The 25,984-nt window shown below is 43.5% G+C and overlaps 1 protein-coding gene and 1 long non-coding RNA gene across 5 annotated transcripts in view; one reads left to right on the top strand and one right to left on the bottom strand.

Moving 5' to 3' along the window:
- Positions 1–25,984, top strand: part of ARHGAP28 (Rho GTPase activating protein 28) — a 271,890-nt gene that overhangs the window by 140,182 nt on the left and 105,724 nt on the right. The window contains exon 1 of one of the 3 annotated variants that reach the window (XM_077270231.1): positions 24,175–24,278. The exons of the other annotated variants lie outside the window; for them this stretch is intronic. The gene's annotated coding sequence lies outside the window, so the exon portion shown is untranslated. Of the gene's footprint in view, positions 1–24,174; positions 24,279–25,984 lie in introns of those variants that run through there. 3 annotated transcript variants of the gene reach the window in all.
- Positions 9,489–25,984, bottom strand: part of LOC143782613 (uncharacterized) — a 31,822-nt gene continuing 15,326 nt past the window's right edge. The window contains exons 1-3 of one of the 2 annotated variants that reach the window (XR_013217006.1): positions 23,932–23,952; positions 23,717–23,822; positions 9,489–9,636 (exon numbers count right to left, since the gene is read on the bottom strand). This is a non-coding gene — a long non-coding RNA (uncharacterized LOC143782613). Of the gene's footprint in view, positions 9,637–23,716; positions 23,823–23,931; positions 23,953–25,984 lie in introns of those variants that run through there. The other variant, XR_013217005.1, reaches the window with a different exon arrangement.

Below are 25,984 nucleotides of genomic sequence, written 5' to 3'. Positions count from 1 at the left end.
CCAAAATCGATGGTGAGGTAAGCTCACCGTCATCAGAGGCTTATCTACAGCATTCTGTAAGGCCTGTCCCACACGTCCAGATAATTCCGGTACCGGAAAAATCGGTACCGGAGTTATCCATGTCCGTGTGTCCGTGAGCTCACGTGGCACATCAGTGTGGCACACGTGCGGCAGCCGTGTGCTGCCCGTGTGCCGACTAGGTACCACACGGACCGTGCAGGAGACAGCGCTACCACGCATTACAGTGATGAATATGCGGCTCCACCCCTATGGGAGGTGGAGCCACATATTCATCACTGTAATAAGCGGCACCACGTGACCGCCCATACAGGAAGAAGCTGCGGCGCTGAGAGGAAGCATCGAGGGAGCTGGGTGAGTATTTTATTTCCAGCGGGCGGGCGCACAGGGGGTGGGAGGGGGGTGGTGACAAGGATATTTATTTTAAACACACACAAAAAAAACCCAATGATTTTTCATTTCTTCTCTCCAGCAAATGCTGCTGGAGAGAAGTAATGAATGGCGGCTTCAGCACCATGCTGAGGGGGACAGCGTTTACTGTAGCGCTGTCTCCTGCACGGGACACAGACTGCACACGGACAGCATCCGTGTGCGGTACGTGTTTTACACGGACCCATTGACTTTAATGGGTCCGTGTGATCCGTGCGCTCCCACGAACACTGACATGTCTCCGTGTTTTTCAAATGGACAGACGGTCCGTGAAAACATGCTGACATGTGCAGAGACACATTGATTTTAATGTGTCTACGTGTGTCAGTGTCTCCGGTACGTGAGAAAACTGACACCACACGTACCGGAGCCACTGACGTGTGAAACTGGCCTAATGCTGTAGATAAGCCCCCGATGTTACCTGAAAGAGGAGAAAAAGAGGTTATAATATACTCACCCAGGGGTGGTCCCGCTGTGGTCTGGTCAAATGGGTGTCTCAGGTCTGCTCCAGCGCCTCCTATCTTCATTCCGTGACGTCCTCTTCTGGTCTCCGCGCCGCGGCTCCGGTGCAGGCGTACTTTGTCTGCCCTGTTGAGGGCAGAGCAAAGTACTGCAGTGCGCAGGCCCCGGGCCTCTCTGACCTTACCGGCACCTGCGCACTGCAGTACTTTGCTCTGCCCTCAACAGGGCAGACAAAGTACGCCTGCGCAGGAGCAGTGGCATGAAGACCAGAAGAGGACATCATGGAATGAAGATGGGAGGTGCTGTACCGGACCTGAGATGCCCATCGAGCGGGACCGCCCCTGGGTGAGTATAATCTAATGTCTTTTTCTCTTTCAGGTAACATCCGCGGCTTATCTACAGCATTACAGAATGCTGTAGATAAGCCCCTGATGACGGTGAGCTTACCTCACCACAGATTTTGGGGGTGACAGGTTCGCTTTAAGTCGGGTCAATTTGTCAGTCTGGAGCCCAGTATTCTTAGCTCAAGGAGCATTGATTGCACTGCATATAATTGTATTCATATCTCAGCAGGACTACCTATCTACAGGTTTGTGGACAGTGAATGTAAGGAGTGTACATTGACACAAAAAAATCTTTAAAACAGTGTAAACACAAAAAATGGGATTTACATGGTGCTAACACCAATTTTTGTTTTGCATAAATAAGTTGCAGATTTGTCTCATGTAGTTTTGTGCAAAAATCTGAGACATTTTGAGATTTGATATCGCTCTTTCTGCTCTTAAAATATGGGTGGGAAAGTGGATATTGTTAGCTATGGAAATAAGGTTATGTCAGATTTCTGAACTGTAACTTTTTTAAAAAGTTGACAAACCTTCTCCAGTTAGGGGAACATGGCATAAAAAAGTAGAAAAACTGCTCTAGTGTTATATATAAGGATTGCAAGGACATAAAACATTTTTAAACACCTTGATAAATTGATGCAAATAAAGGCAATGAAGTCACAGGAAAAAGTAACTTAAAATATTACCCCCAAAGTATATTATAAAGTGGTAGAACTTTTCTGTCACAACTCAGCTGTCGGGTGACCCAGGACCAGGGACCCCTTCCCTGTCCCTACCACTAGGGGGTGCCCTAGCTCGCCCTATTTACCGGGATACTTTTGAAGGTGAAGATGCTGGCGCCGCCCCCTTGCCATATCTCCTGAATTAGCCCTCTTTTTGTTCTCTTCCCCCTCCCAGGGACGAAGGGTGCTACTGTGCACCGCAGTACACCAACCCAACGAACAAGGCAACACAAACAAGGGTAAACTGAAAATACCAAGCATACAGATATTCACTCACATATAACAGAGGAATGCATCGGGGAGTGGAGGATGAGGGAAAAACCAAAGTAAGAGGAGGGAAGGGAATTATCACACTTACATACCACGGAACAGCCACATATAACTCCTCCAAAACTCCTAATAGAAAACACCTCTCCTCCAAGCCATGCAGCATAAGCTAGCCCTAACATGGGTTTGAATCAGGACCCAGATTAAAAAAGTGATGGGAGTGGCTAACTGAGCTCAGCTGAGAGCTCCCAGAGTTTCCAACATGGCCAATTAACCCATGTTCTGCCAAAGGAAATAAACCATTTAAAAAGAAGTGCTTCTTTTTAGCACAGGAGTAGGAGCAATCAGATGCTGCAGTCTTCTGGCTCCTCCATGACATAGTAACTCCATGACATAGTCTTATTTAATGTGGATATGGGAGCCATGCGAATCACCGCTTGCCTGATGGCAACTGCAGCTCCTCTTCTGATTAGCTGGACTGACCTGACATCAATTGTGCAGTGGTTAAATTTTAGTTATGTAAAACTCCATTTACCGCTGAAAACAGATATTATTATTATTTTTATTATTATTATTAGACTTGTGTAGTTCCAACACATTTCACAGCGCTTTACAAATGTTATCATCACTGTTCCCAATGGGGCTTACAATCTGAATTCCATATCAGTATATCTTTGGAATGTGGGAGGAAGCCGGAGAACCCAGAGGAAACCCACGCAAACACGGGGAGAACATACAAACTCTCTTTACTCTTTACAGGTGTTGTCCTTGGTGGAATTTTAATCCAGGACCCCAGCAATACAGAGCTAACCATTGACCCACCATGTTGCCCATGTCAGTCAGCAGATTTCTCATTACAAATGGTATGCTTTACCATCACTCTTAGAAGTAAAGAGACTGGTGAACTTCTTTTGAAAATCAGAATGGCTCTGAAATCTTGATATGATGATGATCATGTTATGAGTCAAGCTATTGAACAAAATACCTCATGAGTAAGTGTATTCAGTCTCCACCCAACCTGCATGACTAAGGGTACCGTCTCACAGTGGCACTTTGGTCACTACGACGGTACGATCCGTGACGTTCCAGTGATATCCATACGATATCGCTGTGTCTGACACGCAGCAGCGATCAGGGACCCCGCTGAGAATCGTACGTCGTAGCATATCGTTTGGAACTTTATTTCGTCGCTGGATCTCCCGCTGTCATCGCTGGATCGGTGTGTGTGACACCGATCCAGCGATGCGTTCGCTTGTAACCAGGGTAAACATCGGGTTACTAAGCACAGGGCCACGCTTAGTAACCCGATGTTTACCCTGGTTACCATCGTAAATGTAAAAAAAAAAAAACAGTACATACTCACATTCCGGGGTCTGTCAGGTCCCTCACCGTCTGCTTCCCGCACTGACTGTGAGTGCCGGCCGGAAAGCAGGGCACAGCGGTGACATCACCGCTGTGCTCTGCTTTTTCTTTACGGTCGGCACTCACAGTCAGTGCGGGAAGCAGACGGCGAGGGACCTGACGGACACCGGAATGTGAGTATGTACTGTTTTTTTTTTTTTACATTTACGATGGTAACCAGGGTAAACATCGGGTTACTAAGCGCGGCCCTGCGCTTAGTGACCCGATGTTTACCCTGGTTACCCGGGGACTTCGGCATCAATGGTCGCTGGAGAGCTGTCTGTGTGACAGCTCCCCAGCGACCACACAACGACTTACCAACGATCACGGCCAGGTCGTATCGCTGGTCGTGATCGTTGGTAAATCGTTTAGTGTAACGGTACCCTAACAGATGCAGCTTGTGCTGAGCAGTGGGAGATTTCAGCAGCACCAGGGAGGAGCGACAGCGAGGAACTGTCAATCAGGCTAGATGTGCAGAGATCTAGTTTCCTAAAGAATTATACAGCCATTCTGACAAATCTTTAAAGTAAATAAGGGTACCGTCTCACAGTGGCACTTTTGTCGCTACGACGGTACGATCCGTGACGTTCCAGCGATATCCATACGATAACGCTGTGTCTGACACGCAGCAGCGATCAGGGACCCTGCTGAGAATCGTACGTCGTAGCAGATCGTTTGGAAGTTTCTTTCGTCGCTGGATCTGCCGCTGTCATCGTTGGATCGGTGTGTGTGACACCGATCCAACGATGCGTTCGCTTGTAACCAGGGTAAACATCGGGTTACTAAGCGCAGGGCCACGCTTAGTAACCCGATGTTTACCCTGGTTACCGTCGTAAATGTAAAAAAAAAAAAAACAGTACATACTCACATTCCGGTGTCCGTCAGGTCCCTTGCCGTCTGCTTCCCGCACTGACTGACTCCCGGCCGTAAAGTGAAAGCAGAGCACAGCGGTGACGTCACCGCTGTGATCTGCTTTCACTTTACGGCCGGGAGTCAGTCAGTGCGGGAAGCAGACGGCAAGGGACCTGACGGACACCGGAATGTGAGTATGTACTGTTTGGTTTTTTTTACATTTACGACGGTAACCAGGGTAAACATCGGGTTACTAAGCGCGGCCCTGCGCTTAGTAACCCGATGTTTACCCTGGTTACCCGGGGACCTCGGCATCGTTGGTCGCTGGAGAGCTGTCTGTGTGACAGCTCTCCAGCGACCACACAACGACTTACCAACGATCACGGCCAGGTCGTATCGCTGGTCGTGATCGTTGGTAAATCGTTTTGTGAGACGGTACCCTAAGGAGTTCTTATCAGGTCTAAGAGATCAATTAAAGATCTTGTCCTCTACTTGGACAACTCTTTGTCATACCCCATGCTTGGCCTCAATAAAATAAAACCTCTTATACCCACCTCCCATGCTGGCGCTGTTCCCGCGGTGTCGGCACTCGCTTTCCATGGGGCTCTCGTGGATTTGTTGCAACACGTGGCCCTGGTGCCCAATCAGAGCTGGTGTCACCAATGATGGGGACAGTGACGTCAGCGCTGAATGGGCGCTGGGGTTACATGTCACAACATTTGCACGAGAGCGAGTGCAGACACCACCGGAATGGCACTGTCATGGGACATGAATATACGAGATTTATTTTTATCAGGACCACGCGTGGGGTTTAAGAAGAGGTTGTCTTAGTGGTGGACAACCCCTTTAAGTAATGTATTCAGTTTGTCTTATGTAATCCGGTAACAAATCCACTTTAAATGTAGCTATTTCACCATTTCTCTGGTTAATGATTCATCCAGATAATGGTTAGAAACTAAACTTAATCTTATTTCCTATCTATGGAAGTATGCTGATTTTCATAGATTAGCAGATTTGTGAATGTAATAGGTTAACAGCTGCTAATTTCTATTCTTATCACATTGTGCTACAAATAGCTGAAGTTAGTTAATATTTAACCAGCCATTGAAGAATCCAAGGTGTCTTTATACCACTGAATGGGAAAAATTTAGAAATGTCAGCTAATGCATGGGACTTTGTAAATGCAAATTAAATGTTGTTAAAAATTCTGTTAAAATGCCATCATTTTTGCAATTTGTTTAGGAACTTGATGGAATGAACAACCAGTTAAATTATTTTTGGACTGCCTATTATTACACAATTATATTCTACTTATACAGTATGATTGCAGAAAATAGATAAAAGCTAATTATACACACACATGCCCTGATTTGTTGGCCTAAAATGAAGCAAAAGCCGAACAGTGTAAATCCTCTTTTTCCCATTGTTTCTTTTATTACTTTGTGTAGTATTTGATATTTTTATTGTTTACCGCTTGTCTAGATCTCTATTAGATTTCTATGTTACTCCAAAATTACACATTGTTCAAATCTAACGTTACAAATTTTACCCATTTGCTCCTTGTGAACACAGATCAAATCAGAAAATTCTACTTTATCAGCCAATATGTCTACCTTCAGTATTTTTTACAGTTGCTATGGCCTAGTTTATATAGTGAAACTAGGTAAGAGGATCATGTTTGACTTTTTAGAGGCAAAGTCATTTTCTAATGATTACATTTTCAGACCATGTTCATGGCTAATGTATCAAATGATAAATTAAGTCTATAAGGTATTCTGAGAGTGGAAGGTAGGCTTGTCTTCATCTAGGACAAAGCCTGAAGCCTCATTCAGATGTCTGTGTTGCATGTACGTGTTCTACCCTTTTTTTCACGGATTCAACACAAGCCCATTATAGTTTATGGGGCTGTTCACATGCTTGTGTTTTTTCACAGACTGTGTGTCCTTGGAAAACTCACGGAGACATGTCTGTTTTATTCTGGTATCACAAGTGAAAAGTGCCAATACAACTCTATGGGTCCGTGAAAAACACGCCCAGCACATGGAAGGTATCAGTGTGTAATCTGTGTGCTGTTCGTGTTTCATTTTGCAAAGGATAAGGGAAGCTTTGTAATTTTGTTTTCCATTTGTAAAAAACACTGATGACACTGATGGTAAAAACGGACACCCGAACCCAACACTGATGACACACTGATCCAAAACACTGGTAACACACGTACCATTTTTCTTTTGTCTACGTGAAAATTATTGACATCTGTATTAGGCCTAAGGTTGTTGCCCTCTAACCTAAACCCTAGCTCAATGAGCTATTAGTGAAGGGAGTGTCTTACTAACAATCATGAGACATACCTTGTCGCCTTAGATTTTCCCTTGGCTATTTCTTGAATAGAGCTGCTGTGTCAACCATTGCTAACTTTTGTAGATATATCATTCAGTCTATACCTTTTGAAGAATTTCATTCTTTGCTGAAGAACTTGATTATCTTTGAATTGTAAGAGGAGGTTTTATGTGTTCTGCTAAGCTCTTACCCAAAGAATAAATTGTCAATACTGAATAGTCAACATTTTGCTTTTTCATACTAGACAATGACTTGCTCACATTGCAATCAACAACACATTGGCATTATACTGTATGTCAAGGAAAAATTGTGATCTATATATCTATCTACTGTGGATCCTGCACTGTTATCCAGAAACATTTTATTTTTCTAAATGGCAAAATTATTGCCTTAAGTTTATAACTTTTATAAATTAAAATTCCTACTTTTTAAACTTAATTTTAAGATAGAAACAGGGAATGCAGGATTTTGATATCTGAAGAGACATACCTCTCAGATCCTGCAATCCTGTAAAAGCCAAATAATAATGTATTTCAAATTTTAACATTAACTTCACCAGAAGCAAAGAGGGTGTAGGTTGATGAGCATGTTACAAGCATGAAATAATTCTATCTGGGGATTGTTGGGCGAACATTTTTACATAGTGAAATATTACTGTTTCCACCCTAAATCATTGATCCCAGGCACCCATAACCAAGTTCCAATTACATGAATATATTATTTTGCATGATATTATCCTGAAGCTAAAGTAAATTCTATTAGATTTTACAAACTTCTTTTATGCTGGTTATACACAAACTTTTCAACAGAACCCAAATTGTTCAGGTCATACAATAACTATGTGTATGTGGCCGCCCTTGTTGAAAGATTTTGATCACAATAATTCAATATACTGTACTAATGCAGGGCAGAAGGGAACCTATCATCTGATTTATACTGCCGTAACTGCTTTTGCTTTTCATAGAGAATATAGTTTAGCGATATGGCCATAGCTGGAGACAAAACTAGTCTCTTTCCTTTAAACTTCTTCCTTGCATAAGTATATTGCAATATTGTATATTATATTGCATCATTGTATTATATATTGTATTTTGTGATCAAAACTTTTCTACAAGTCCCATAGACTACAATTTGGTATTGTGAAGATTTGAAGGTTATAAAGGCTATAGACACCATTAACATGGAAAAAATTTTTTTTTTGCATATGTTGTTTGTTACATAATTACTTAATACAATACACTAAGTTTCAGTCTGCAATCTTTATTCCATCACACATTTTCAAACCCTCAGATATACAATTTGAAGTTTCTTCTCTTAAGTGTCTTTCCCAGTAATATAGGCTGGATGTAAAGTGTGGGTGTATCAAGGGTCCTACTGAGTTCATTCCTCTTATCAGCACAATTTTTATCCTTCACATAATTTCTCTTCACGTGCTTTCCTCCTTTTTTCTAAGGCCTGTTTTCTCGGCTCTAGTTGACATTCTCCTCTCTCAATGATGTGTACAATGCCTTCTTCAGAGCTGCTATCTCTAACATACCGTATTTTTCGGACTATAAGACACACTTTTTTCCCCAAAATTTATTGGGGAAAATGGGGGTGCATCTTCTAGTCGGTATATACTCACCAGTAGTGTGGCTGCAGCAGGAGTTGGGCGATTCTGTGGTGGGTCAGACGCTGCAGGGATGATCACACTCCCTTCCCAGGCTGGTGCAGCAGTATTTGGCAGTGCTCTGTGGTGCAGGAGCTCCGCCGACATTTTGTGAAAGCCTGGAGTCCCTGCGCTTCCCTTGCTGTGATGAGTGGCCTCTGGGAAAATGGCAGTCAGAAGTGGCGCATGGGCAGATTGAGATCTCGGCAACGAGATCTCATCCCAAGATCTCAGGAGATGAGAACTCAGTGCCAGGATCTCAATATATGCATGCGCTGCCCCCAGCGACCATTTTCCCGGAGGCCATTTTTCCGGAGGCCACCTCAATGCAGCAGTGGATGTGCGGGGGTTCCGGGCTTTCTAAAAATGTCGGCGGAGCCTCCACACCACTGAGCGCCTACAAACCTGCTGCACCAACCTGTAATGGGATTTCCCAGAGACCACCACTTCACAGCAATGGATGTGTGGGGCTTCGGGCTTTCAAAAAATGTCGGCGGAACCCCCACACCACAAGCACCACAGAACCTGCAGCACCAGTCTGGGATGGGAGTCATCTCATCGCCAGACCACCGGACACCCCCTGTGACCACACTCGACCAGCGCTGCCAATTTCCCCCAGTAAGCTGAATTCGGACTGTACGACGAACCCCCCTTTGACACATTCATTTTTTTTCCTATTTTCCTTCTGAAAATTTGGGGTGCGTCTTATGGTCTGGTGCGTCTCATAGTCTGGAAAATATTGTAATTCTGAATTACAGTTTAGTATTAGAAGTTTCTGTACAAAACTTTGCATTATATTAGTGTTTATGAGCTCCATCATTTTAAAAAAAGACATTCTTTAGAACCATTTCTCTTGACCGAATAATCATTTACTTAGCTGAATAGTGATTGGTTTACATTACAGCCAAAAATTAACCAGCCGGCAGACTACCGTTAAAAAGTAACTAAACATTAATTTTCTTTTTTTTTTCATTGTTGTGTCCAGCATAGGAAACTTTTAAACTTTTAAACTTTTAAAGTTTCTAATTGACTTCCGTAGACGATTTAGCTTTTTTCTTTATCGTTTTTTCCTCATTGTAATACAGTATCAGTACTGTAGAAGGTCTGAATCTCGGGAGAAAAGCCTAGAGAAAGAGTTTTGAAGGCCACTTTGATCCTATTTTTGAAAAAGAAAAAAAACAATATAATGAAGTTAGTAACACACTTTCATACCTTTCAATGTTGTACACAATAATTAAAAAAGAATGAAAGTTTAGTTACTCTTTAAGAGGTATGATGAAAATAATATAAGCCTCGAAGGTTGTAGTGGATGTGTAACGACTCAGCAGTTGCGTGATCTGGGACCAGGGACTCCTTCCCTGCCTTTAACACTGGGGGGTGCCCTAGCTCACCCTATTCCCCAGGTTTCTTCTGAAGGTGAAAATGCTGGGGTCGCCACCCTTGCCTTATCTCCTGAATCAGCCCTGTATCTGTTCTCTTCCCCCACTTAGGGAAGAGGAGCACTACTGTGCACCGCAGTACACCAACCCAACAAACAGGGCAACACGAACAAGGGTAACTGAAAATACTAGACATACAAATATTCACTCACATATAACAGCATTGGAGAGTGGAAAATGGGGAAAACCCTAAGAAGAGGGAAGGGTATTATTACACTTACAAACTCCTGCAACAGTCACATATACCTCCTCCAAACTCATATAAACACCTCTCCTCCAAGCCATGCTACATAAGTTTGCTCTGACATGGGTTTCAATCAGGGCCAAGATTATAAATGGGAGTGAGAGTGGCTAACTGAGCTCAGCGGAGAGCTCAAACTTCCAGAGCTCTCAATATGGCCGTTTAACCCCTGTTCTGCCAAAATAAATTAACACCATTTAAACAGAATGTGAAGTGCTTCTTTTCAGCGCAGTAGAAGGAGCAATCAGACGCTGCCGTCTTCTGGCTCCTCTCTGTTGTGGTAACCCTGTGACAGGGTGCACCATCAGAAAAAGACCTATTGTTTAACTTAATAACCTAATTTTAATGTATTTTTTCATATTACAGCCTTTATTAAAAGCTTGCAATCTTGTGATTTTCACACTGACCTCTAAATAATGACATAGACTCCTTTAATAGTCTTAATTAACATACGGTACTTACCGAACGCCTAATCCACCAAACCCAACATCTCCTGCAACAAAAATAAAATTAACCACAATATTCCTTACCTGTCTGCAGAGAAGATAATGCATAATGTCCCACGACGATCTGGATCACTTTGAAAGCAGTCACATCAGTGAGACGACTGCTCTCAAAGACAGTCGGCGTTCACTGGAATTCATCAGCTGATCAGCTCCGTGATCTCCCTTATGGCACCACTGCTGCGTGAGAATGTTCTCATGCAGTGGTGCTGTAAGTGAGAGAACCGGAGCTGATGAACTCTGGTAAACTCTCACTGCAGCTCAGTGATACACTGCAGGAGCAATCCTCCTGCCAGTGTATCGCCAGCAGCCGGGTAGAGCAATCACATCTCCATAATGTGAGAGGGCCGTGAGACACTCGGGATTACCTGAACTAAGGTGGACAGGTGGTGGTTTATTATCAGGGATTTGTATTTAATTTTACTTTTTTTTTAACTGTGAGCACAGACGCCGGTAGATGAGTATACGTCTCCCATCAGCGGCACCTGCTGTCACTGTTATCAGTGACAGCAGACATAGCCTGATGAGAGCAGTAGTCTGCGGGTCACAGTCAGCTGCGGAGTCATGTGTTATGGACCTGGTGGTTAGGAGCACCCGAAATGACCTGATGGTTAAACTATCACACAGGACGAGCTCTGGGAAGTGGGAGCTCTGCTAACCGCAAGCCTAATCCTATCACACACACACTAGAAATAGCCGTGGAGTGTACCTAACTCTGCCTAGACGCCTCTTCACAGCCTAAGAGCTAACTACCCCTAAAGATAGGAAATAAAGCCTAACTTGCCTCAGAGAAATTTCCCCAAAGGAAAAGGCAGCCCCCCACAAATATTGACTGTGAGTTAAGATGAAAGTCACAAACATAAGAATTAAACAGGTTTCAGCAAAGGAGGCCAGACTTCACTAAACAGACTGAGGATAGAAAAGGTATCTTTGCGGTCCGCACAAAACACTACAAAAAGCCACGCAGAGTGTGCAAAAAGACCCCCGCACCGACTCACGGTGCGGAGGTGCCACTCTGCCTCCCAGAGCTTCCAGCTAGCAAGGCAATATCATGATAGCAAGCTGGACAAGAAAACAAAGATCAGCAAATAAACTAGCAGGGACTTAGCTTCTGCTGGAGTAGACAGGTCCTCAGAAAGATCCAAGAGAGATCTGAACCAGTACTAGAACATTGACAGCTGGCATCAAGTAACGATCTGAGTGGAGTTAAATAGAGCAGCCAGCCTGGGACCAAACGAGGTCAGCTGAGGAAGGAACCTCAGAACCAGCAGCTCCACTCACAGCCACCAGAGGGAGTCCATGGGCCAAACTCGCCGAAGTACCTTTCATGACCACAGGAGGGAGTTCGAGAACAGAATTCACAACAGTACCCCCCCTTGAGGAGGGGTCACCGAACCCTCACCAGAGCCCCCAGGCCGATCAGGACGAGCCAAATGAAAGGCACGAACTAGATCGGCAGCATGAACATCAGAGGCAACAACCCAGGAATTATCTTCCTGACCATAACCCTTCCACTTGACCAGGTACTGAAGTTTCCATCTCGAAATACGAGAATCTAAAATCTTCTCCACCACATACTCCAACTCCCCCTCAACCAACACCGGGGTAGGAGGGTCAATGGAGGGAACCATAGGGGCCACATATCTCCGCAACAACGACCTATGGAACACATTATGGATGGCAAAAGAAGCTGGAAGGGCCAAACAAAATGACACAGGATTGAGAATTTCAGAAATCTTATAAGGACCAATGAAACGAGGCTTAAACTTAGGAGAAGAAACCTTCATAGGAACATAACGAGACGACAACCAAACCAAATCTCCAACACGAAGTCGGGGACCAACACAGCGACGGCGGTTAGCGAAACGTTGAGCCTTCTCCTGGGACAATGTCAAATTGTCCACTACGTGAGTCCAAATTTGCTCTAACCTGTCCACCACAGAATCTACACCAGGACAGTCCGAAGGCTCAACCTGCCCTGAAGAAAAACGAGGATGGAAACCAGAATTACAGAAAAAAGGCAAAACCAAAGTAGCCGAGCTGGCCCGATTATTAAGGGCGAACTCAGCCAAAGGCAAAAAGGACACCCAATCATCCTGATCAGCAGAAACAAAGCATCTCAGATATGTCTCCAAAGTCTGATTGGTTTGTTCGGTTTGTCCATTTGTCTGAGGATGGAAAGCTGAAGAAAAAGACAAATCAATGCCCATATTAGCACAAAAGGACCGCCAAAACCTTGAAACAAACTGGGAACCTCTGTCCGACACGATGTTCTCTGGAATGCCATGCAAACGAACCACATGCTGGAAAAATAATGGAACCAAATCAGAGGAGGAAGGCAATTTAGGCAAGGGTACCAAATGGACCATCTTAGAGAAGCGATCACAAACCACCCAGATGACCGACATCCTTTGAGAGACAGGGAGATCTGAAATAAAATCCATGGAAATATGCGTCCAGGGCCTTTTCGGGACCGACAAGGGCAAAAGCAACCCACTGGCACGAGAACAGCAGGGCTTAGCCCGAGCACAAGTCCCACAGGACTGCACAAAAGAACGCACATCCCGTGACAAGGAAGGCCACCAAAAGGATCTAGCCACCAAATCTCTGGAACCAAAGATTCCAGGATGACCAGCCAACACCGAACAATGAACCTCAGAGATAACTCTACTAGTCCATCTATCAGGGACAAACAGTTTCTCCGCTGGACAATGGTCAGGTCTATCAGCCTGAAACTCCTGCAGCACCCGCTGCAAATCAGGAGAGATGTCAGACAAAATTACCCCCTCTTTGAGAATACCAACCGGCTCAGGAACTCCCGGAGAATCAGGCACGAAACTCCTTGAAAGGGCATCAGCCTTCACATTCTTAGAACCCGGAAGGTATGAAACCACAAAATCGAAGCGGGAGAAAAACAGCGACCATCGAGCCTGTCTAGGATTCAACCGCTTGGCAGACTCGAGATAAGTCAGATTCTTGTGATCCGTTAAGACCACCACGCGATGCTTGGCTCCTTCAAGCCAATGTCGCCACTCCTCAAATGCCCACTTCATAGCCAACAACTCTCGATTGCCCACATCATAATTGCGCTCAGCAGGCGAAAACTTTCTAGAAAAGAAAGCACATGGTTTCATCACCGAGCCATCAGAAGTTCTTTGAGATAAAACAGCCCCTGCTCCAATCTCAGAAGCATCAACCTCGACCTGAAACGGGAGTGAAACATCTGGCTGACACAACACAGGGGCAGAAGAAAAACGATGCTTCAACTCCTGAAAAGCCTCAACGGCCGCAGAGGACCAATTAACCACATCAGCACCTTTCTTGGTCAAATCAGTCAATGGTTTAACAACACTGGAAAAATTAGCGATGAAGCGACGGTAAAAATTAGCAAAGCCCAGGAATTTCTGAAGGCTCTTCACAGAAGTAGGCTGAGTCCAATCATAAATGGCCTGAACTTTAACAGGGTACATCTCGATAGTAGAAGGGGAAAAAATGAAGCCCAAAAATGAAACCTTCTGAACTCCAAAGAGACATTTAGACCCTTTCACAAACAAGGAATTGGCATGAAGGACCTGGAACACCATTCTAACCTGCTTCACATGAGACTCCCAGTCATCCAAAAAGACCAAAATATCATCCAAATATACAATCATGAATCTATCCAGGTACTTTCGGAAGATGTCATGCATAAAGGACTGAAACACAGATGGAGCATTAGAAAGCCCGAATGGCATCACCAGGTACTCAAAATGGCCCTCGGGCATATTAAATGCTGTTTTCCATTCATCGCCCTGCTTAATACGCACAAGATTATACGCGCCTCGAAGATCTATCTTGGTGAACCAACTAGCCCCCTTAATCCGAGCAAACAAATCAGACAGTAGCGGCAAAGGGTACTGAAATTTGACCGTGATTTTATTAAGAAGGCGGTAATCTATACAAGGTCTCAGAGAACCATCCTTCTTGGCCACAAAAAAGAACCCTGCTCCCAACGGTGACGACGACGGGCGAATATGCCCTTTCTCCAAGGACTCCTTTATATAACTCCGCATAGCGGCATGCTCTGGCACAGACAAATTGAACAGTCGGCCCTTAGGAAACTTACTACCAGGAATCAAATTAATAGCACAATCACAGTCCCTATGAGGAGGTAGGGCACTGGATTTGGGCTCATCAAATTCATCCCGGTAATCCGACAAAAACTCAGGGACTTCAGAAGGAGTGGAAGACGAAATTGACAACAATGGAACATCTCCATGTACCCCCTGACAACCCCAACTGGACACAGACATTGATTTCCAATCCAATACTGGATTATGGACCTGTAGCCATGGCAAACCCAAAACGACCACATCATGCAGATTATGCAACACCAAAAAGCAAATATCCTCCTGATGTGCAGGAGCCATGCACATGGTCAATTGAGTCCAGTACTGAGGCTTATTCTTGGCCAAAGGTGTAGCATCAATTCCTCTCAATGGAATAGGATACTGCAAGGGCTCCAAGAAAAAACCACAGCGCCTGGCAAACTCCAAGTCCATCAAATTCAGGGCAGCGCCTGAATCCACAAATGCCATAACAGAATAGGATGACAAAGAGCAAATCAGAGTAACGGACAAAAGAAATTTAGGCTGTACCGTACCAATGGTGGCAGACCTAGCGAACCGCTTAGTGCGCTTAGGACAATCAGAGATAGCATGAGTGGAGTCACCACAGTAAAAACACAGCCCATTCTGACATCTGTGTTCTTGCCGTTCAGCTCTGGTCAAAGTCCTATCACATTGCATAGGCTCAGACCTCTGCTCAAAAGATACCGCCAAATGGTGCACAGCTTTGCGCTCACGCAAGCGTCGATCGATCTGAATGGCCAAGGACATAGACTCATTCAGACCAGCAGGCGTGGGAAACCCCACCATAACATCCTAAAGGGCTTCAGAAAGACCCTTTCTGAAAATTGCCACCAGGGCACATTCATTCCACTGAGTAAGCACAGACCACTTTCTAAACTTCTGACAATATACCTCCGCTTCATCCTGACCCTGACACAAAGCCAGCAAGATTTTCTCTGCCTGATCCACTGAATTCGGTTCATCATAAAGCAGTCGAAGCACCAGAAAAAACGCATCCACATTACGCAATGCAGGATCTCCTGGCGCAAGGGAAAATGCCCAGTCTTGAGGGTCGCCACGCAACAAAGAAATAATGATTTTTACTTGCTGAATGGGGTCACCAGAGGAGCGGGGTTTCAAAGCAAGAAACAGTCTACAATTATTTTTGAAATTCAGGAACTTAGATCTATCCCCAGAAAACAAATCAGGAATTGGAATTCTAGGCTCTAACATCGGATTCTGAACTACATAATCTTGAATGCTTTGTACCCTAGCAGTGAGTTGATCCATACAAGAGGACAGACCTTGAATGTCCATATCTACACCTGTGTCCTGAACCACCCAGAGATTAAGGGGAAAAGAAAGACAAAACACACTGCAGAAAAAAAAATGGTCTAAGAACTTCTCTTATCCCTCTATTGAGATGCATTAACACTTTAGTGGCCAGCTGTACTGTTATGGACCTGGTGGTTAGGAGGACCCGAAATGACCTGATGGTTAAACTATCACACAGGACGAGCTCTGGGAAGTGGGAGCTCTGCTGACCGCAAGCCTAATCCTATCACTCACACACTAGAAATAGCCGTGGAGCGTACCTAACTCTGCCTAGACGCCTCTTCGCAGCCTAAGATCTAACTACCCCTAAAGATAGGAAATAAAGCCTAACTTGCCTCAGAGAAATTTCCCCAAAGGAAAAGGCAGCCCCCCACAAATATTGACTGTGAGTTAAGATGAAAGTCACAAACATAAGAATTAAACAGGTTTCAGCAAAGGAGGCCAGACTTCACTAAACAGACTGAGGATAGAAAAGGTATATTTGCAGTCCACACAAAACACTACAAAAAGCCACGCAGAGTGTGCAAAAAGACCCCCGCACCAACTCACGGTGCGGAGGTGCCACTCTGCCTCCCAGAGCTTCCAGCTAGCAAGGCAATATCATGATAGCAAGCTGGACAAGAAAACAAAGATCAGCAAATAAACTAGCAGGGACTTAGCTTCTGCTGGAGTAGACAGGTCCTCAGAAAGATCCAAGAGAGATCTGAACCAGTGCTAGAACATTGACAGCTGGCATCAAGTAACGATCTGAGTGGAGTTAAATAGAGCAGCCAGCCTGGGACCAAACGAGGTCAGCTGAGGAAGGAACCTCAGAACCAGCAGCTCCACTCACAGCCACCAGAGGGAGTCCATGGGCCGAACTCGCCGAAGTACCATTCATGACCACAGGAGGGAGTTCGAGAACAGAATTCACAACAGTCATGCTGACATCTGACAGCATTACCCCGCAGCGCTCTGACTGACAGTACCGGTGGTAGCATTACCATAGGTGACAGTTACAGCTGTGGGGTCACGCTGACATCAACCAGCATGATCCTGCAGCAGTCTGACCAATGGTCTTACTGGCGGTAGCACTATCACCGATAAAAACTACCGTGCTGATGTTTCCCATGCTGTCACACAGATGCCTGTGTGGGAAACACCATTGGAAGCCAGTAAAACGCAAAACAAAAACTCTGCAAATCCGCAATCATTTTTATACCTGCGTTTTTGCTGCGGATTTGACTGACTCATTTGAAGTCAATGGGTGAAAAACGCTGCAGAAACGCACAAAGAATTGATATGGTGCCAAAAAAAATGCACTGCAGATACTTAAGGAAATTTACTGATCATGTGCACAACACTTCAGGATTGTCATTGAATTAGCTTGCATAAGGATTCCATAGCGTTCTTGACCCATTTCCGCAAGAACAAAAACGCAGCAAAAATGCACTGTGTGCACGTAGCCACAGAGTCTAAAAAAGCCCCAGTGGCCAGTGTGAACATTGCAAGAATACATATTTTTATTTTTTAAGGAAGACCATCAAAAAAATTAGCAAAATTTACTCCTTCACGCCACAGCCCATTTTCATTTTTATGTTTCTGTTTCTCACTTCCCTTCTTCCCAGAGCCATTACTTTTTTATTTTTCCATCAATATGGCCATGTGAGGGCTTGTTTTTTGTGGGACGAGTTGTACTTTTAAACAACACCATTGCTTTTACCATAAATTGTACTGGCAAGTGAGAAAAAAATTCCAACGCAAAAAAAAAAAAAGAGCAATTCCACAATTGGTTTTTTTTTTTAAAACCACGTTCACGAAATGCTAAATTGCTAGATTGCTAGATACCAAACATGCATAGGTTCTATTTTAAGTGGTAAGAAAAAGTTTGTTAAAAAAAAAAATTGTGTCATTTTCCGATATCCGTAGCGTCTCTATTTTTCAGGATCTGAGCTGGGTGAGGGCTTATTTTTTGCACTCTGACCTGACGTTTTTATTTATACCATTTTGGGATAGATACGATGTTTTGATTGCCTGTTATTGCATTTTAATGTAGCTGACAGACACAAAAAGATGACTTAAAAAATTCTCCAAAAATTTGAAAAAAATCACAGAGAAAAAACAGAGATGATTACCTGCTCAGGCCTCCAAAACAAATGCACTGGAAGGGTGCAGCGGACCCGATTAATAATGGCAGAAACACAGGTGCAACAATACCGATGAAACAACCACTTTCAATCCAGTGTTGGCCATTTGGTATTTTAGTGCACAGAAAAATAAAAGATAATAGTCTGTATGTGGCATTATTCACACAAGCAATGCAGAGCATCTGGCTTACAGCCTATTAGTAACTGTGGCCTCTGTTCACACAGAATGCATTTTGTAGCACTGGGCAGCCCGCCTGCATGTGCCTTACTAATAGGCTGTAAGCCAGATGCTCTGCATTACTTGTGTGAATAACGCCACATACAGACTATTCTCTTTTATCAATATTGCCTTGCGCTGGCGTGTACTCCGGAGGACAGAGAATGAACTTCAATCCAATATTGCAGCCAGCATGCAGCCAGCGGGTAAGGAAAGGGTGAATCAAACACCCGAAAACCCCGCCCATATGACCCAAAACCGGTCCCGCCAAATTCAGGTGACAGGTTCCCTTTAAACAGTCTTTTTCTGACAACACATTTCCTTTAACAATATTAACAATAAATGGCGGTAAGGTATAGCAAAGCCTCTGCAAAAGATGACTTATTTGATGAGCCTAACCCCTTCCCCCTGTTCCAGATTTAATTATTTGCGTTTTGTACAATATATCTATGTTGCAATTTTTGTTTCTTGGTAATTTTAGGGTTGCTGTGCCAAATAAGTTTCACTGTAATAGTTGACATAAAAAGCTAAATTTCTTCTTTTTTAGTTAGTGTTTGTGTACAGCCTCCTTCCTTGCAGTTGTGGTTTTTTTAACATTAAAAAAGCACTCCCACAAATTACTTACGGAAATTCCCTAAACCCATATAAATGTATATGTAATGTTGATTAAGTGCAACAAAATGCTTACCAATCACCGTTTACAGCGCTCCCTCTCTTCTCACTCAAGTCCTGCAGTTCCATCTCACCAGTTCACAGTGGAGCTTATGTGTAAACTGTAAGTGACTTTTACAATGTAAGTCTATGGAACCTCGTTCTGTGACTGCAAAGACTTACATTGTAAAATCAACTTCCGCTTCACATATAAACCACAATATGATCTGGTAAGTCAGAATTTCAGTTACTTGACCGAGAAGAGGACAGAAGCGGTGATGAAAACTAAGGAAATGGCTGTTGGTCAGTATATGAACCCATTTATACTACATTACATATACATTTAGACAGATTTAGGGAATACAAAAAATTCTTGGAAATGCTTCTTTAAATCTTGTTACAGAATTGAAGCGCTACATGTGGTCTTTCATGCCATCCCTCTTTATAGAATTTTACTAAAGGTACCTTCACACTAAGCGACTTTACAACGATAACGATAGCGATCCGTGACGTTGCAGCGTCCTGGATAGCGATATCGTTGTGTTTGACACGCAGCAGCGATCAGGATCCCGCTGTGAGATCGCTGGTCGTTGCTGAAAGTCCAGAACTTTCTTTCGTCGCTGGATCATCCGCTGACATCGCTGAATCGGTGTGTGTGACACCGATCCAGCGATGTCTTCACTGGTAACCAGGGTAAACATCGGGTTACTAAGCGCAGGGCCGCACTTAGTAACCCGATGTTTACCCTGGTTACCATTGTAAAAGTAAAAAAAACCCACATACTCACATTCTGGTGCCCGGCGTCCGCTTCCCTGCACTCCTCCTGCATCCTGTGTAAGTGCCGGCCGTAAAGCAGAGCGGTGACGTCACCGCTCTGCTCTGTGGGAGATGCCGGAGATGTTCGGCGCTGACACAGGATGCAGGAGGAGTGCAGGGAAGCGGACGCCGGGCACCGGAATGTGAGTATGTGTTTTTTTTTTTTTACTTTTACAATGGTAGCCAGGGTAAACATCGGGTTACTAAGCGCGGCCCTGCGCTTAGTAACCCGATGTTTACCCTGGTTACCAGGGGACTTCGGCATCGTTGGTCGCTGGAGAGCCGTCTGTGTGACAGCTCTCCAGCGACCACACAACAACTAAACAGCAACGCTGCAGCGATCGGCATCGTTGTCTGTATCGCTGCAGCGTCGCTTAGTGTGAAGGTACCTGAAATCTCTTTGCAGCCTAGTGTTTTCCTTAAAGATTTCACTTTTCTGATTTTGTGACCTTCACCATGCATGGCGTTAGACATAATATTTGCTTTCTATTTAACCTGTGAATTGTTAATTGCCAGATTTCACTAATCATTTTTTCTGTTTCTGTTTTAACCAATCATTTTTAGTCTAAGCCATAAGTGTCCTTGTTTGCCGTAAATGTAAAATTCGGGTTCTGTTTATTCAGCATGTCTGCTTTTGTAGATATTAAATTCTTATCACCTTGTGTATTACAGACACATATCACTGAATAAATCGCACAATATAAAGGAGTCTAACCTTACCATAACAATAAAGTCATTGTGTTATCTGTGTAATGCTATAAACAAGCGTGAAGTTGTGTACAGCTATATTTTAGGGACCATAAAAGAGATTGTAGTGTTTGATAGAACCCTAGGTCTGCTTGAATGCTCCATTTTAGAACAATGCTGACTTTCTGGTATAGAGAGTGTTGTTTGTGTATAGTGCAGTGTTCAGTTTGTACCGTACAGTCGGTGTATACTTATGGTAAATATCTTCCACTTCAGATGTGTCATTCCAGCAAGGTTATCTGTTTTTTTTAATATGTTTGTAAACTTGCCATTAAGTCCTTGAAGTGAATGATTTTTCTAGTGTTTATTATCTTTTCTATCATTGCTTCCTATAACTCATGTTATGCCAAAATTAGAGTAACAGGCTCCTGGGTAGCTCCAATTTTATCTGGAAATTAAGCTTACTAAGTTAGGTTTCTTCTAGATGACCTTTAAGATAGTTTGGACAGAGAATGGTGACTGTCTCTTCTGACTTACCCACGTACAGACACACTCAGTTTGGCTTAGTGTACATGTGTTTTCATTGAGCAAAGGAGAGTAAGTCCCTGACGGACCCTTCCAGTAGCGGGTCCTCTCCCAGGGAAGCAATTATTGAGCATTTTAATATACCATGACCATTTCTTCCCTCCCATGACATCTGTTGGAGGGGATACAGGCCCCTATACACATTAGATTGGCAGATTGGCCCAACCTCATTCTAATGTGTATGAGAGCTTTACTTCAAGAAGCTCTCCTTCCATCAAAGTTATTATCCTCTTAATATTTAGCGAACATCATATTATATAGCACTGAGTATTTACAATTGCTAATTTTGCCTTTCTAACCAGCTTATTCTTCTCTTTTCTCAGTGCTATGTTGAAACAGGAAGTCTCTTGTCCCTGCATTTATCATTCACCTTTTTAAGTCCTGGCCCTGCTGCTCTACTCCTCCCCCCTGCCAAGGACTTTTGCAGTCACTTATGACTCATACAGGGAAAACTGACCTCCTGTTTCTACATAGAATTTAGGAAGATTCAGCTAGTCTGTTTTTAATTGCATGATTTCACAGAGCTAATGGAAAAGAGAAGAATTATCTGGGTAGAAAGGCAAAATGAGCAATTGTAAGTACACAGTGCTATATAATATGATGATTGTAATATATGCTGCTGCTCAAAAAAATAAAGGGAACACTAAAATCTCACATCCTAGATATCACTGAATGAAATATTCCAGTTGTAAATCTTTATTCATTACATAGTGGAATGTGTTGAGAACAATAAAACTTAAAAATTATTGACGTAAATCACAACTAATATGTCACAGAGGTCTGAAGTTGGAATGATGTTCAAAATCAAAGAGGCTGATCCATCTTCAGTGGAAATGCCTCAAGACAAGGAAATGATGCTCAGTAGTGTGTGTGGCCTCCATGTGCCTGTATGATCTCCTACAACGCCTGGACATGCCCCTGATGAGGTGGCGGATGGTCTCCTGAGGGATCTCCTCTCAGACCTGGACTAAAGCATCCGCCAACTCCTGGAAGTCTGTGGTGCAATGTGACGTTGGTGGATGGTGCGAGACATGATGTCCCAGATGTTTTCAATCGGATTCAGGTCTGAGAAATGGACTGGCCAGTCCATAGCTTCAATGCCTTCATCTTGCAGGAACTGCTGACACACTCCAGCCACATGAGGTCAGGCATTGTCCTGCATTAGAAGGAACCCAGGGCCAACCGCATCAGCATTTGGTCTCACAAGGGGTCTGAGGATCTCCTCTCGGTACCTAATGGCAGTCAGGCTACCTCTGGTGAGCACATGTAGGGCTGACCCACTGCCAAATTGGTCATGCTGATGGATGTTGCAGGCAGCAGATCACTCTCCACGGCGTCTCCAGACTCTGTCACGTCTGTCACATATGCTCAGTGTGAACCTGCTTACATCTGTGAAGAGCACAGGGCACCAGTGGTGAATTTGCCAATCCTGGTGTTCTGTGGCAAATGCCTAGCATCCTGCATGGTGTTGGGCTGTGAGCACAACCCTCATCTGTGGACGTCAGGCACTCAAACTATCCTTATGGAGTCAGTTTGTAAACGTTTGTGCAGACACATACACATTTGTAGCCTGCTGGTGTTCACTTTACAGGGCTCTGGCAGTGCACCTCCTGTTCCTCCTTGCACAAAGGCTGAGGTAGCGGTCCTGCTGCTGGGTTGTTGCCCTTCTATGGCCCCCTCCATGTCTCCTGGTAGTGCTTCCAGCCTCTGGACACTACGCTGACAGACACAGCAAACCTTCTTGCCACAGCTCGCATTGATGTGACATCCTTGATGAGCTGCACTATCTGAGCCACTTGTGTGGGTTGTAGAGTCCATCTCATGCTACCACGAGTGTGAAAGCAAAACCAACATTCAAAAGTGACCAAAAAATCATCAAGAAAGCATTCGTACTGAGATGTGGTCTGCGGTCCCCACCTGCAGAACCACTCCTTTATTGAGTGTGTCTTGATAATTGCCAATAATTTCCATCTGTTGTTTAATCCGTTTGCACAACATCATGTAAAATTGATTGTCAAACAGTGTTGCTTCCTAAGTGGACAGTTGATTTCACAGAAGTTTGATTTACTTGGAGTTATATTCTGTTGTGTAAGTGTTCCCTTTATTTTTTTTGAGCAGTGTATTAAGAGATTAACAATTTTGATGGGAGGAGTCCGTCTTTAACTTAATGTTAAGGTGATGTTTATGTATATATTTAATACAATGTGGATGCAATGTTAAAATTTTAAAAAGTTCTAAAACTCATTCTCATCTATACTTAGAATTATGCTGAATTGTTAACACAATGACGAGAGCAGCGGTAGATGACTATATTAATACACTCACACTACATTACATGCATATACACACATTTAACCAATAAAAGAAGTTAGTGGGAGTACTTCTTTAAAGGAAACCTGTCACCAGGTTTGGCTGATACAAGTTATGGCCACTGCCATTCGGGGCTTATCTGCAGCATTCTATAATGGCGTATATAATCCCCTGATCCGACCTGTAAGAGAAGAAAAATAACTTTTATTATACTCACCTGCAGGGTGGTCCGGTCCGATGGGTGTCACTGTTCTTGGTCCGGTGCCTCCCATCTTCTTACGATCCCCATCTTCCATCCTTGGCCAAACCTGGTGACAGGTTCACTTTAAAGAAGACAATAAATGTACATTAGTAAGTGCCATTATATAGCTTTTCTCTACGTAGGTTCCCACTCTTGGTTTTGGCATACACCTACTGACGCAACATACTGACCATAGTATCAACATGTGAAAGTGCTTTTAACAATTGGTAAGCAACGTTCAGCCCGTTTGTTTCTGAGAACCAATGAAATACATACTGTACTGTGGTATTTTGCATTGCTGTGGTGTTGTATTACATTACTCAAATTTACTTTGGAGTACAGTAATTTTGTAAATGTCTTCTCTGTTGGCTGCCATCCACGTAAACTCCCCTCAAGCAAGAAAAAAAAAGTACAGAGATGTTGTTCTCCATTGCTTTGCAGCCAGATCAGGATCGTCACTGTGCGGAGTAGATTCTCCGTCACTTACTACAAAGTGATTGTGACCCGGACAAGTGGAGGCTAGGACGCTCTGCTGAAGGTAGTGATATGTTTCTTTGTTGTGCTCTCGTAGACTGAAGGTATATGCTTCTTGTTCTTTTTTTTATTCTTTAGACTCTGATGAACAAGATGGACTGTTACTTGCTAATTAGACTTTTAGGAAGTGGATAAAAGCTTTAGTTTTGTCACAAACAGGAAAATACTACAGCTGTGTAACTGTCTGGAACTCCTTAAATAGTAGACGAGGGACGTTAGTATTGTTTCCCAGGCAGTGAAGTTCTCATTGTTCTACAAGGCAGGAGTAACGCTGTGCATAACTTCCACCCCATGTTCCTTTCTATACCCTCACTGCCTGGATTATAGAAAGATACATTATTAACTGATCGGGTCTGAGATTTCAGAGCATCAGAGCATGTGAATGTGGGTTCACTATCACTACGAGATACTGTAGGGTGTTTCATGGGCCCATAAAAAGTATTCACTATCCTTAGGACACTGGATTTAGAAAATTTTGGACTGCTTTTTCTACTATTTGATGTGCAACATATAAAATTGGGTATGATTAGTTTGGGTATTTTTGGCATTAGATGAATAGCTAAAAATTGCGAAACTGATTACTTTCAGTCCATTGCACAGTTTTCTACTTGGTTTTCCATTCTTGCCTTTTCATCTGCTATAATACTTTTGCTTTACAAGAACTCCTTGGTTTAAAAAAAAAAATCAATTTTAATGTTCACCTATTACTTCATCCCGCAACCTGTCTTTTGGTAATTCTGTGTTCATTCAGAAAACTGCCAATCATTGGATAGGCGGTGTTATACGGAGCTCAGCATTCAGAGGACTGCTAGATCTGCAGCAGAGAAATCAGTGATTGTATTAAAATGACAGCAAGCAGCCAAGTAAGTGACGCAGCTATAGAATCAGGGTCTCTGCCCCTACCTCATGTTGCCCTCAAAACTCTGGCTACAAATTACGTTTAAGAGAATGCGCTTTTTAAATTTAGTTGAACATGATAGTTTTAATATTATTGACTTAATTTAGAATTTTAACACTATTTTACCTGACTGTAGATGTATGGAAACGTAATGCAAACTAAGGGGAACTAAGCTTGCACTAAGCAAACTAAGGGGAATTCTCCTTCAAATCCTGTTGTGAATTTCCATTGCCTGTTTTATCTGGGTTCTCACTAGACACCGGCACGTCACTACCCACAGGCTTATTGTCCTGGAGACCAGGAAGTCCCTTGTGCTGATAATTACCTCAGCGCAGATTTGGAAGATCCCAAACATTTGTACATGTAAGCCGAGTAAATAAAGTGTATTTCTGCTATAAATGCTTTGTACTCAGTGGGAATAATAGGTAGATAACCCATTACCATGTACTGTCAGGCTATCAGCAGGTCACAGCAGCAGAGCTTCCTACTGCGCACCTTCACAGGCACCTGACGTATTACAGCCGTGTGCACACTTTGCAGATGTGGTGCATTTTTGGTGCGTTTTTTCCTTGCAGATTTTCTAGATAAATCTGAAGCATTCCTGATGCCAGCAAGTATCATGCACATGTTGCTTATTTTTGACTTTCAGATATGGTGCATAAAATAATCTGCTGCATGTCAATTCTCGGCCTTGCGTTTTTGACTGATTTGAGTGAAGTTAATGGTGAAAAACGCAAGGGAAATCGCCCAAACACGCGGGGAAAAAATCAGCAAACAAAAGCCAAAAGCTGCAGAAATGGTACAGAAATTTT

This window comes from Ranitomeya variabilis, chromosome 6 (assembly GCF_051348905.1).
Source record: "Ranitomeya variabilis isolate aRanVar5 chromosome 6, aRanVar5.hap1, whole genome shotgun sequence".
NCBI lineage: Eukaryota > Metazoa > Chordata > Amphibia > Anura > Dendrobatidae > Ranitomeya > Ranitomeya variabilis.
This window is presented reverse-complemented; position numbering and strand designations above follow the sequence as displayed.